The sequence below is a fragment of the Sus scrofa genome, chromosome 1, assembly GCF_054392235.1.
Source record: "Sus scrofa isolate SSC_HxYL_T2T_F1_AM1 chromosome 1, Sscrofa_HxYL_maternal_Yorkshire_Landrace_v2.0, whole genome shotgun sequence".
In the NCBI taxonomy this organism is placed as follows: Eukaryota; Metazoa; Chordata; class Mammalia; order Artiodactyla; family Suidae; genus Sus; species Sus scrofa.
The window spans coordinates 177,811,880-177,826,081 of NC_139383.1; the positions used below are offsets into that span (position 1 = coordinate 177,811,880).

Here is a 14,202-nt window from a genome sequence, read left to right on the forward strand (position 1 = left end):
CACATTGACACAGTCCATTCACAGGGCTGCAAGGGAGGAGTGAGGAGGTGTTCTAGTGGTGACTGGTTTCCTCTCCTTGTTGATTGGTGTCAGGTACTGCCTGACCTCCTGGCCCATCCGTGCCCCTGCTCATCCCCCACTGCTGCCATCCTTGGAGCCTACCTGACCTGGAAGTAGAAGTGAACTGATCATTAAGCTCCATCCTTGCTGCTTTTCCTCAGATTACACTTTTAATCTCTTATTCCCACCATCTCTCATCTGCTGACTCCAGAGGTGGTCTCCTGACTCTTAGATCACTTCTTGAGCTCTGGTTTCCTGATGTCCCACTGTGTGATGGATTTTATCCATGTTCTGCTGTCCTCCATTGTTGCCAAGGCCACTTTGTACCCTCCTGTAAGTACAACTTGACCAGATCGCTCCCTGAGTATTACTACCCTAGAGGACTGATACCTGAATCAACCATACTGTGGCTGCTGCTTCTGTTCCTCTGACCTGTTCCTGGGCCTGGGAAGAAGCTCTTACTTTGTTCTCCAGTGTCCAAGCCTTGGTATTGCACTACAGTCCTAATCACCAGGTCTACATCTAATCCTTTGGATCGAACCCCTGCCCTGACCAATTCCTTCCTAAATGCTGCACTAAAGGCCCTGCCTTTTCCTCACTGTACAAACTGTGCCCTCAGGGGCTGGAGTCCAGTGGGAATCCCTGTCCTTGGATCTCAAGGTGCCTTCTTGTCATGCTCAGCTATGGCTGCTAATACCACCTCGAAGACCCTGATCTGGACTCTGACCCCTTTCCTAGCCATTTCATCTCTGGTCACTGCACTTTGTTTCCCTACATCGACTTTCTGCTGTTATCTGTTGCTGATTCTGCCCAGAAACCTGCCATAACCCATGGATTAAGCCAACTGCTGTGCCAACCCCCAAGGTCAGCAGCTTAACATGTAACACATCTATTTCTCTCTTATATTGGTTTAAGTGTTTGATAGTCTGCCTCGTAGTGATTTGGGAACTGCTCCTTCCATCCAGTGGTTTCTTCATCTTCTAGGACTTTGGAATCCTTAAGCTGGTTCCTCTGTATCCAGCCAGTAGATGAGGGGGGAGAGATAGCATAGGGTATCTCAGAGATCCAGAGGCCTGGCTGAGAAGTGGTGTTCCTCGCTTCTGCCTTCATCGCAGGCAGACCCTGACTGCACCCAGAAAATGAAATCTTCCTATGTGCTGGGAGAAAGTAGAACTGCTTGCTGTGCACGGAGCTTTGTCTCTGCTACACCATGGAGACCTGAGACCTCCTCTCAGCCCCGCCCACCTCCCCTGCCCCAGTTTATCATTCTGTCCAAAGCCTAGAAAGGACTGGACTTCTGAGAAGACATCTCAGAAGTGACAGAGATGTGGACAGGGGCTTTTGCTTTCCCATCACCGGAGCAGAAGGTGGATCCCAGAGGGGGAGGGGAGGCCCTCTGCAGAGAACCTCAGGCCCTACATAATCTCACGAATTGGGCTCTTCTTGACAAGTATCTGCCTTTCATTTCTTCCAAGAAATATTCCCTTTTCCCTCCTGGGGACTTGTTCAGAGAGAGAGATACTCAGGTGATAGGTGCTTCACAGAAATCTAGATGAAGGAAAAAAATGGCATGGAGAATAATTTAGACAAAACAATGTAGATTGCCATGGAAACAATCTTTAGAACACACTGGGGAGAAGAAATCATTGTTAACACGGTTCATACTTTGCAGAGACATCCAATCACCAAACTCAATTCCAGACCCTTCAATCATGCTACCTTCAAAATGCTGGGGTTATTATAACCACAGAGCACATGCTGATTTTCAGGGAGCCCTTTTCCTATCTATCTAATAATCTTTAATGAAGATAATGCTTTAATTAAGGCAACTTACTGTTTCCCTGTTGGTTAATTTAAAATCAGTGGAAGGTCAAGTTACCATTAACCCAGTGAGTTTACTAAGCTGTTTCAGAAGGATTTTTATTCTGATGGGAGAGGCTTATAAGAAAATGGCCAAAATACATATTTAGTTGTAATGTGCACAAGGGAACTGGGCAGTGTATCTTTTGAACTGCACAGAAAGGAAAAGAGAAACATTCTTAACTACTCAAAAGCAGTTTTTCTCAGGTTTTTCTGCCCCAGCATGAGTTCATGGGTCTGGGTGACTTGGGTCTGTAATAATGATTCAATACGGCTGTTTAAACAGAACCTCTGGGGGTTGTTAATGAACGGTTTGTTCCAGGTTCTACCAAAAAAATGTCAAAGAAGTGCTGTAGCTTTTGTGAGTGAGGCCCCAGAGATGCAGGTTTCCTACAGTCCAGGGGCTGGCCGCAGCCTTGCAGGGGCTGGCAGAGCAGCATCTTGCCATGTTGTCTGTCCACTCTTCTCACAGGGCTCTCTGCCCTTCCCCAGGGTCCCCTGCCTTCCTGGGGAAAAGTTGGATGGAAGACAAAGCCATGGTCTGATCTTCAGTTCCTGGAGACCAGCTGGAGCACAGGTCATGCTCTACACACCCTGAGGACTTCTGGAGAATGCATTCATGCTGTTTCTCCTCTCCATGCCCCTAGAATTCCCAATACTCTGTATGTGTGGGCTCAAGGAGAATAGAGCTAGTTTTCTTGCCTGGAATAGATGGCAAGACTTGATAAAATGATGAGATTTCTTTCTTCCTTTTCTCCTTCCAAATATTTGCTAAGCAAGTACTGTATACAACATATTCTCTCTAGTGCCTCTGGGGTTCCTTTCATGTGCCCTTTCTTCCCTCAGTGACATTCCTTCTTCCTGCTTTCTGCATCAGATTTCCCCCTGCCCTCCACCTCTCTGTAACCTCAAAACCTGTTTTCAGGGCAGTTTCAGTTATCAGGTGTTTGCACCTTAGTGCTCCTCTTCCTGGAGAAATTAGCACTGGATGTTTGACCTTCCATTGTCATATCAAACAGCCTGTATTCACTACATTTTAAAAATCAGTTTGGAGGCAGGAGAGAGATTTTCAAAGTAGAGGACTTTCTCCGAAACCTTAGAGTCCCACTATCTGGTGACCACCCACTTGGAATATGCATGAAGTGGGTGCCTTCACTGGCTCCTTTTTGTGATTACATCAGAGAATGGAATTGACCAATCTCAGAAAAACCTAACATTGCTCCTAGGATAATGTTCCAGATCCTTTCCATTGCACATAAGACCCTGTACAATCCAGCGTCCTACTTAACTCTTCAGACTTTTTCTGCACTGTCAGAGGAAAACCACATCAGAATTTTGTCAGATCTTTGATAGAAATACTATCTAAGCATGCTTTTGCTTGAGGTGTTCTATTCGTCAACCCCTTTCACCATGCTAACTCCAGCTCCTGCTTCAGGTCTCACTTTAAATGGTACTTCTTTTGGGGAGCCTTCGCTGACTCCTAGGGACCTAATGATACTGGATTAGGTTTCTGATACATGATCTCACAGCACCCAATAACTTTAGGAGTGTCCGTCATGGTGGTGTTCAGTTATTTGTTTCATGGATGTGTACCTCACTGACTAGTCTTCACAGATACCTTATTTATTATTATGTACCAAACATCTGGCAGAGTGAGGGGCTCATATTAAATATCTGTGGAATGTATACATGACCAGTCACAAGTACTGGGTAGGTACCAGTCTTAAGTACTTATGATGACAGGTACCATGTTTCAAAGTCAAAACCTCTTCAAGAGTTCCCTTACCATTTGGTAATTTAAAAACCGATTAGCTCTGCCCTGCTGAGCAGTCACCTGCTGTTATGGTCATCACATCTTGGGCAGGCTCTGTACTTGGATTCTGCCCTCTTTGCCTCACATTTGAGCTTTCAGTCCAACCTGTGAGATCCTACTGGATTAAATTTCCCCAGACACTGATTTGACCAGGTGACTCTTCAGATTAAAAAAGTTGTGTATGGAATACAGGTAAGACTTCACCTGGCCTTCAAGCCCATCTTTAATATAATTCTGACCCAAATTTCTGTATTCACTTATTCTGTAAGATAAATTGTTTGTTCCACCAGATGTTTTTACCCATAACTATAAGCTTTGTTTACATTATTTACTCCACCCAGAAGTGCCTCCTTCTCTTCTGTTAACAAACTTTGATTTACCCCAAGAGTACAGCTTATGTCTCACTTTCTCTGCAAGTCCCTAGCCACTTGTGTAAGAACTCTTTCAGTTGTAAGTGATAAGGCCTATCTCAAATTGATATAAGTTGAAAAAAAAAAAAAAAAAGAACTTACTGGTTTATGTAATTGATAAGTCCAGGGACAGAATTTAAAAATGACTTTAGGTAAAATATTATCAGTAATCCTTCTCTTTCTTCTAATTCTGTTGATTATTTTGATCTGTTTCTTTCTTTCTGAGTTACTTTTGCCAGGGAGTGGATGACAATAAGTTTCATGTGGTGGTCCAATAAACTCAAGGCTTACATCCTACCAGCTTAACAATCTCAGGAAAAATGAGCTTCTTTTTCTTAAATGTTCCAAATGAAGTCCCAGAGAAGGATGGGTCACATGCCTTGGCTGAACCTCTTGCTGTGATGCTCTCATTAACCACATCTGGGTCATATTCCCACTCCCAGAATCCATGCGTGGAGTACTTCATATAACTGCCTTAACAGATAGTAGGAGTTGGGTGGCTCCCCAAAGGAAAATTTAGATACTATAACTGGAAGGGGAAATGGATGTCAGGCAAAAAAAAAACAACATATATATTCATTCTACCACTCCACATTAAGTGGGCTCTCCTGGTTCTGAATTTCTGTCTAAATTAAAATCTGGCAAAGGGGAATGGAATAGCTGAGATTGGATTAGTTCAAATGAGGTTAATTCCTGGGGCTGAAACATTGATGAACAAAAGCAGAGTTCTCTTAAAAATCAACAACAAAAAAAAAGCAGGGGGTGGGGTTCTTGCTGTTGGTTAGGTAACCAAGAGCGGTTGCCCAGGATACTTTTTAATCAACTTACCTGCTATCAATTGAGTACTATGTGCAAAGCACCACCACATGCTTTTTGTTTTGTTTTGGCTGTACCCGCAGCCCGTGGAAGTTCCTGGCCCAGAGATCAAACCCGTGCCCCAGTGGTGACTTGAGCCACAGTAGTGATAACGCTAGATCCTTAACCCACTAGCCACGAGGGAATTCTACCACCATATGTTTTGGATTCTAATCTCATTCATATGATTTTTTTTTCCCACTGTACAGCAAGGGGGTCAGGTTATCCTTACATGTATGATTTTTTTTTTTTTGAATGGCAGGAAGTTTGGCTTAAACTGTGCATCTTCACAATGCACTGAACTTAGCAGCTATTCAAAAAGTGGTGATGAGGGGTTGAGAGAAGGGTATAAAATTCAGAGTATCTAGAATCTTGTTGTTCAAAGACTTCATTTTTGCCCTCACTGCTAAAGAAAATGAAAGATCCACATCTATGTTATGGTTGCTTAAATTGGGAACTGAAAGTGAATCTCAAATATACCTTCTTAGCTGTAAGTTACCTTCTGGTCAACTTGTAAATTATTTGACTCTTTGTATATATGGCCCATCTAGATGGTTCTTAAAGATGTAAAATGAATTTAGACAGGCAATGTATGTAACTCTGTTAACTGGTCTCCTTTTATCTCTGTTCCTCATTTTTTTGTTTAATAGGGAAATTGCTCTCCCACTGAATCATAATTCACAATGTTAAGACTTCAGAAATATAATCTTATATTCAAGAAAGAATTTCAATCTTCTTGCTGTCAAACACACTCTGTTCTCACATGGGCACTTAATGGTGTCAGGATGTCAATTTCATTTTGACAGGGCCCCTATAGACGGAATATTCAATTTTTTATTCTTGGTTAATATGGATGGGTTAAGAGGGTGTTTCATGGAAACATATACTTTCACACAAAATTGGATGACAGTAGTATGTTTGTGAGGCACTCTAAGCTTTTGAGAATGCAAAGGCTGCTCAAGACCTACTACTAACTGCCTCCAAGTGGCTCCACGACTGTTATAGTATCCAATTGCTGTGATGTTCCTAAAAGCCTGGAGGTCCTGGAATCTTTGTTCCCACCAAGAAATGATTTCTTCCACTTTCTTTTGGTGCAGCACCACTTGATTTTTAGATGTAGCCATTACAGCTAAAAATCCATCGTTCTTGGCTTTTTAGGTAAAGTTAGTGCCTGATGTGAGTTTTTCGATTTCTGTCCAGGCATAGGAGAGACTACACAACTCTCAACACTTTTGTATTAGCTATCTATTGCTGCATAGCAAATGATGCCAAAAGGAAGTGGCTTAAAACAATGCACATGATTATTTTACTCCGTTTCTGTGTGGAATCTGGGAGAGGCTTAGCTGGATGGTCTTGGCTCATGAGATTATGGCAAAATGTTGGCCCGGGGCTGCAGGAACCTGAAGGCTTAACTGGAACTGGACTGGGGTTTCCAAATGGGGTCTCACTCACACAGCTGTTAGCTGGAGGCCTAAATTTCTTGCCTTGTGGGCCTCTGCTTGAATGTCTTTATGGCATGGCAGCTGGCTTCTTTCAGAGTGAGTGATCAAAGAGAGAGACTAAGGAAGATGCTGCAATGTCTCTTCTGACCTAGTCTCAGAAGTCATACACTGTCACTTCTGCCATATTCTCTTTGCTAGACATGAATCACTCACCAGGTCTAACCCATACTCAAGGAGAAGGAAATTAAGTTCCACCTCTTTTTTTTTTTTTTTTTTTTTTTGTCTTTTTGCCATTTCTTGGGCCGCTCCCGTGGCATATGGGAGGTTCTCAGGCTAGGGGTCTAATCGGAGCTGTAGCTGCCAGCCTATGCCAGAGCCACAGCAACGCGGGATCCGAGCCGCGTCTGCAACCTACACCAGAGCTCACGGCAATGCCGGATCATTAACCCACTTTGCAAGGGCAGGGATCGAACCCGCAACCTCATGGTTCCTAGTCAGATTCGTTAACAACTGCGCCACGACGGGAACTCCCAAGTTCCACCTCTTGAAGGGAGACATATAAAAAATTTTGTGGACATATTTTAAAACTACTACAACCCTCTTGATTTTCCCCCTTCGTAACTGGGTATCTGCAAAACCAACCAAACTCAGAGGTTTAGCCTGTGGTCAGCAAATGGACAGATGATACTGCTCCCCCAGCCTTGGGGTAATTCACCAGAATTTCAGCCTCCTAACCCAACCAAATAGGTGCTCCTCCAAACTTGAAAAAGGTGGAGTGGAAGTTGGGTCTGAGAGAGCCAGATTTCTTCTTCTAGCTTCTCTGACAATACTGTCTTCTATGCTCCTCAAGAATATGCCAGGAAGAGGTATTCCCAGCATTTGCTCAGATAGTAGGATACCAGCAATGACGGATTCTGAACAGGGAAAAAAGCATTGGGTTGCATCCACCTGGACTAACAGGTCTGCTTCAGGAAGCAGGTGCTAAGACCTGAGTAAGATGTTAGCTGGTTCTGTTCTGCTGCTGGTTGGCAAAGACCAGCCACAAATGGCGAAAGTGAGGCTATGAGTAGACTTTAGTCCTGGGATCAAGGAAGAGATAGAGCCTCCTGCTGCAATCATCCACAGCACTACTGGAAGATGTACAGGACCTACAGCAGAATTCTAGGCTTGGATCTCAAAAACAGAAACCATAGTGGTCTGGCTCCTTGACAGCTCTCAACACACAATTTGCTGAAGGGTGCACTTGGTACCAGATGGAGAGGTTGCGAGGACAGAGCATGACTTTCAGGCCACAGAGTGAAGCATCGTGCCATGAAGACAGATGGTGAGACGGGTGGCTTACTGCCTTTTTAGTATTCAACCTGCCTGTGTACCCTTCACACAGGACCTCTTCAGAAGCTTCCATTTCCAAAGCATCTGAATTTAGAAGTCAAATGTAAATGTTTCAAGCTCCAGTCCAGGCTAAGTATGCTTCATAGCTTTTCTCTTTTCTCACATTTAGACACAGCCAGATTCTGCTACACTGATTAATAAAGGAATCACAGAATGGTATAATTTGTGAAACTGGGCATTGGAGAGATGTCATGTATGGAGAGGATAGAGTCAAGAATAGAGTTTTCTTTCCAGTGTCTGAGCCACTAATTGGCATTCAAAAGTGTGGAACCATGTGTGGAGTAAGAAAAATCTTATTAAAATCTTACAGGTATGGCTATAAGATAAGGAGACACCAATATGCAACAGTTTTCAAATAAATGAATAAAGAGTTTTCCACCCTACATCCAAAAAAAAAAAAAAAAAAAGAGTCAGAAGAGTAGCTAGAGAATCAGGAGAATGTAGTTAGGCAGGTAGAAGTAGATGGCTGGCATTTTCAAAAGGCTGCAGAGTGGTCACTGGGAAAGATGCCCCAAAATAGAAAGAAGAAAGAAGTCTTTTGTGACCATTGAAAGAAAAGCCGATTGTGTGGGTATAAGCAACAGTGTAGTGGGGTAAATAAGAGATGAGAAGGTAAAGACAGCAAAGATAGTTTAAGTTTCTCAAGCACGGTGATTCTGAGAAGAAAGGAGATAGAGTAGTTTGAAAGGCTTGACCAGGTTGGGTGGTTTTTGTTCTGTTCAAAGGATGGAGGAGACTGAATGTGTCTGTGGGAGAGAAAAGCTAGCTTAAAGGGGAAAACTGATAATGGGGAGAGGATAGCTGATTAATCAAAATCTGGGAATGGCTGGGATCCAGTGCACAGGTGCAGAGATTAACCTTGATGAGGAGAAAGAACACTTCTTGCGGTGGAAAGGTGGAATGAATGAAGGCTATAGGACAGGCATAATAATAAAGTGACTGGACTTCAGGGTGGAGAAACTGGCTGTCATTGTAGAGGAAGGCTAGGAAAGCCTGAATTTTCTGGACCGAGTCCAGATTTCATATATAGTCAGCCACTGACTGTATGTGTGGATTCAACCAACCATGGTATTCAGGAAAAAATTCCCCCAAAGTTTAAGAAGTTGCGCTGGCAACTATTTACGTAGTATTTACACTCTATTAGGTATTATAAGTGATCAAGAGAAGATTTAATGTCTACAGGAGGTAGGTTATATGCAAATACTACAGATATTTTACATAAGGCACTCGAGCATCCATTATTTTGGTATCTTCAGGGCACTTAGAAACAATTCCCAAGATACTGAGAGAGAACTGTATTTAAGTATCATATTCTTCAGCCATTCCTTTTACATTTATTCAGAGCCCTGTATGTGCCAGACACTGAGGTCCACAGAGATACAACTCTTCATGTAATTTTGGAATTTGTTATATTGGTGACTCAGTGAGGATTACTTTTTACTGCTCTAGAAGGCTTTCAGTAGAAGTAAACATCAATCAAAAGAGTCATTTGTCAGACAGACGTCCCGAGTAGGGGTTTGGAAAACACATGCATCTCAACAATGGCTCCCTGTGTGAGGTGGGGAGGGAGGAGAGGCCCGGATGGGGGAAAGAGGTTTAGACAGGGTAACCTGAGAAGTGTGGGCGTTCAAACAGGTGAACCTCTTGAGTACTTCAGGCCACGCTGTAGCCAAGGGAAATACCGTCTCAGCCCACCGCGGTGTGAGAACCGCCTTCTTCTCTAACCAGGTATAAGTACGGAGGCTGGGTAGGACCACACACAAGATAAGACGGCATCCAGAACTGCTTCCCACAAACTTCTACTGCCCCAGACTGCTTAAGGTCACTGCTACTTTAGCCCTCGTTTATTGATGAGGGGCGGGGGAGTGGAGAAGCTGTGGGCGAATCACCTTTCTTGTTTTACGATTGGTCGTATTAGGATCCAGGTTCCGCCTCCCGCGCCGCCGCCGCCAGGCTCTCGGAGTTGTCACTCAGCCACCGTGGCCGCCCCTCTCCCTGGCCCCGCCTCTCGCTGTGGCTGGGATCTCGCGGGAAGAGCTGTGGGCACGGCTGTGGCTCGGTCTCCCGGTTGCGCGCGGAGCGGGAGGGTTCTCCCCACACAAGCGGTTCCTCGCGGAGGGGTTGGAGCTACCGCAGACGCAGGCCTGAGCCGTCCCTTCTTCGCCGCCTCCTTCTCTTCCTCAGGGCTTCCTGGCCCGCTCGCCCTCCGACGCTGCCCAGGTGAGGAAGCCCAGAGCGCGTCTGCGCTGAGGAGTGGTCGGGGAGCGGGGACACGGAGCAGCCGGGGCAGGCTGGCTCCCGACGGGGGCGGCTCCTTGGGCAGCGCGGCGCTGCTTGGTGGGCGTGAGGCTTGTCGGGGTTCAGGAGTGCTGGGGGCGAGGAGGCGGTGGGGTGGGATCTGGGTGCGGGCGCGCAAGGGCGGTGTAGCGCGTGCCAGGGCTCCTGGGGTGAGGAGGCGTTTTATTGAGGGTCCTGGGGCTCTTCCGGCTTTGGGGTAGGGGGTGGGTGGAGGCGTAGAAGGTCCCGGTTCTTCGATGTCGAGGGAGATTTATCAGGGTCCTTCAGTTCCGTGAGGTGGTATGGCGAGGTTTCGGGACGAAGGGTCCTTTCTCGCGGTCCCATGCTCTTTGAGGGCAGAGGATTCAGTTTAGCAAGGTCCTAGGTCTCTGAAGGGGCAGATCCGTGGGGTCTTTAGGGTCTTTTGAGCGGGAGTGGGCGTCTTGTTTCGCATCCTGGGAAGAAGAAGCGGTGTATTGGGGTCCCGGGAGGATTGATCTATTTATCGAGGTCTCCAGGCTGGAGGGCGTTGTATATGCGTTCTGCAGGGTCCAGGGTCGCCTTGGTGGGCTGCTAGGGGCGAAAGGGTTTATCGCGGAGACCAGCGTTTTTATTAGGGTTTCTGTTTTGCCCAGAGGGGGGCGGTAACTTGGCATGGTCTTCAGTCTTTTGTGGGGCGACAGGGCGAGTTAGCGGGTCCCCGGGTGATCTCGAAGGAAGGACGAAGCTCTGCAGGCGCTGGGTCGGCTCAGGGCGGCAAGTGGGCTCCGGTGGCATCCCGAGCCAGCTCAGTGGCTGGTCAGCATCCTGGAACAGATCTTTCTCTCAGATGAGATTTACTCAATGCTTAGTTGAAGGATTTATCCATGTTGTTGGCTAGTTAGAGAAATAGTGGATTTGTTCTGCAATTTTCTTGTCTCTGCTTCGGAATCCCTGTGGGCGCGTGCTGGTCTCGCTGCTCTGGGAGCGAGAGAGTGGCAGGCAGCAGCTTAAGTGGGCTTGTGGACTGTAGGTTCTTTAGGAGACGGGTGTCTTCCGGGTGAGCGTGGAAGCTGCTGAGGACAGGGAAGGCTGTGTGGTTTTGGCTTCCTTTTCTAGGTGGTCTGCTTTGCTGATCCTGCATTATTAGATCTGTCCTGAGGTCTTGCCGGAGTATTAGGCAGTCAAGTAGTGCTGGAAGTGTGTTCTGGCTTCGCTCTGTCCTTTGGAAAGCTTGTGGAGAGGGATAATTTCAGCCTCCAAATAACGCATTGGAATTTGAAGTTCCAAAGCTAGAGCTCTGCAGAAGCGTCATTTGAAACCTGGAAGGATTGCTCACAGAGCTCTTTTAGAGAAAATCCCGTTTAACCGTTGTATTGTAGAGGTACAGTTAGTCTTGATTTCTTTGCAGAATCCTTGGTAACTACCCCAGGCTTCAGTGGAATTCAAATAAAATGACCTGTGCATATGTGTTCTTCTTCTTCTTCTTTTTAATGTATAAATTAGAAAGTCTGTGTGCTTTTTTGCTTGACAATTCTTCTGGTTAGATAGTTGCTTTATCATAGGGGCCTGTAAATGAAGTCTCATGTGGCAGGCATTGGAACCTGTACGCATAGTAATTCTGTAATTTGGGATAAACACATTTGAGTATGTCAAAGCAAAGAATTTTGCCTGCCTTAGTCTTTTTCTTAGTGACAGTTTGTTTTTTTTAATAACATTTCTTTTGATTTTAGGACCAGAAACATTAGTGATATTATACCTAAACCTTGACTCTTGTAATCATTAAAAAAATACAAGAAATTTTACATAGTCATACCTAACTCTTTGGAAATGTTGAGTTCTTTGGTTTTGGTTTTGGTTTTGTTTTGGTTATAAATCAAACCAAAATGCTGAATTGAATTTTATAACTACAAAAATTGATCAGTTGAGGATATATTTGATTGGAACTGTAGCCAACAAAACCCTAAACAGACCTTCTTTTTTTCCCATTATTAATATTGTTATTATTTTTCATCTTTTTAGGGCCACACCCGCAGCAAATGGAGGTTCCCGGGCTAGGGGTCAAATAGGAGCTGCAGCTGCCGGCCTATGCCACAGCCACAACGCCAGATCTGAGTTGAGTCTGTGACTTACACCACAGCTCATGGCAACACTGGATCCATAACCCACTGGTGAGGCCAGAGATTGAACCTGCGTCCTCATGGATACTAGTCAGATTTGTTTCCGCTGAGCCACGAAGGGAATTCCTCCCTTATTATTTTTGAAGGCCAGTCACAAATTAAACAGATTTCAGTAGCTGTTTTAAAACCAGCTTTCATAAGTAAATATATTGATCCATCAACAAATATTTGATTATCTGCTAGTTTCACAGCACTGGAGGTATAATGATTCCAGCTCTCATGAAACCTGCTTCAAGAGAGAGAGAAAGACAGCAAATAATGATGAGGAAGAAATAAACAGTATAGTTGGGGTTCATCTCATTTGAACCCTGAATAATAATACAATCAGTATCTGTCATGATAATCAGAAATCAAGCAAGATATTGGTCTACCTTGGGATTATTAAAGAAAGATTAGATTATGGTCAGTAGCGTTTGTTAAATATATTTTGACTCTGAGGATTAGCACCTTCTGTTATATAAGCATAAAAAAAAATCTGTAAGGATAAACACCAAACTCTTCTAAGTGGGGGCTTTTTTAGGAGAGACTTGTAAAGATACAGAAGAGAGATAAACTTTTATACTATTTGAATCTGTTTCAGTGAGCAGACATTACTCAAGTAGAGAAGTTTAAAAATTAAAACTTTTTGGAGTTCCTTGGTGGCCTCACAGTTAAGGATTCAGCATTGTCACTGCTGTGGCTCTGGTTAGATCTCTGACCCAGGAACTTCTGCATGCTGTAGGCGTGGCCAAACAAAATAAAAATTAAAACATTTTTGTCACTGTGCAAATTTGTGGCATGTACTGTATTTAAAAGGCCTTTCGTCAGTGTTGCTACTTCCACTGTGGGTACTAGTGAAGAAAAAATGTATCTCAGGTATCTAAAATTATAGGGATAGGGTGCAGAGGGGAGCACAATGGAATAGGAAAGAGACTGAGGCCCAAGTAAAATGTTAACACATGTTAATGATGTTGGATCTTTAATTATATAAAGATAAATTAATCTTAGACCTTTCTTATTTCGAGTTTGTTTCCTGAGTTTGAAAAAGGAAGTTTTTAGACTCTTTAGAGAAGGATAGTTTTTTTTTGTGGCAGGGCAGGAGGTGTTTTATTGTGGCACTGATTTGAGGATGAGATTTCTCTTTATTAAATATATGGACATCTAATAAATATGTTTTTCTTGTGAGGCATATAACCATAAAAATAGCTTTATATAGTTTCATTATTACATTGCTGAAAATGACAACACCGGAGTGTCTTTTGAGTTATTATTCAAAATTCTGAAATCGCAAATGTGGCATCCTAAGCCAGTTCCTAGAAAGGAAATTAATTGTAAGGCATGAATTCCAGTCTTCACTGGGCTCATTGTATGATCTTGGATAATTCCTTAACCTCTCAGGGGTCCTCCTCTAACTTTCATTCATTATTCCTAGTTCTGCCCTCTGGAGATGCAAAAGATATGTTTAATCCCTCTTCTTGTGTTTTGCAAAATCACACATTTAAGTTAGGAAGAATATTAAAGATCAGTTATTCAGTTTGAAAAGCATTACCATATACCCCACTAAAGTCTTCCTTCTTCCGGGCTGAAAATCTCAAATGTTTCAAGTATTGTGCAAGGAGCTGTTTCAAGACACTGCTTCATTCCAATTGTCTGTCAGTGTCCTCCTTAAAATGTGGCAAACAGAACTGAGAGCACTAAGATAAATGCAGAGTAAAAAAGGGTAATCAACTCTGTTTTGGACAACATGCTTCAAAATATTGTTAAATGGGTGTTAGCTTTTAGGGTAATTAGAATAAACCACTGACACCAATTTCAGACAGATGAGACACCTGGGCATACACCTGCTTAAAAAAAAGTCCACCCACATCTATTGCTATTAGGCCTCCTAGTCTCCAGTCCTGTATTTGTGCAGATTTTTTTTTTAATTCAGTCCCTATCAGATATAAACATGAAAT

At 43.9% G+C, this 14,202-nt stretch overlaps 1 protein-coding gene across 1 annotated transcript in view; it reads left to right on the forward strand.

Annotated features, from left to right (window-relative positions):
- The first annotated feature begins 9,883 nt into the window (after window positions 1-9,883).
- Window positions 9,884-14,202, forward strand: part of GLCE (glucuronic acid epimerase) — a 111,138-nt gene continuing 106,819 nt past the window's right edge. Inside the window, exon 1 of the mRNA XM_001927959.8 lies at window positions 9,884-10,052. The gene's annotated coding sequence lies outside the window, so the exon portion shown is untranslated. The remainder of the gene's footprint in view (window positions 10,053-14,202) is intronic.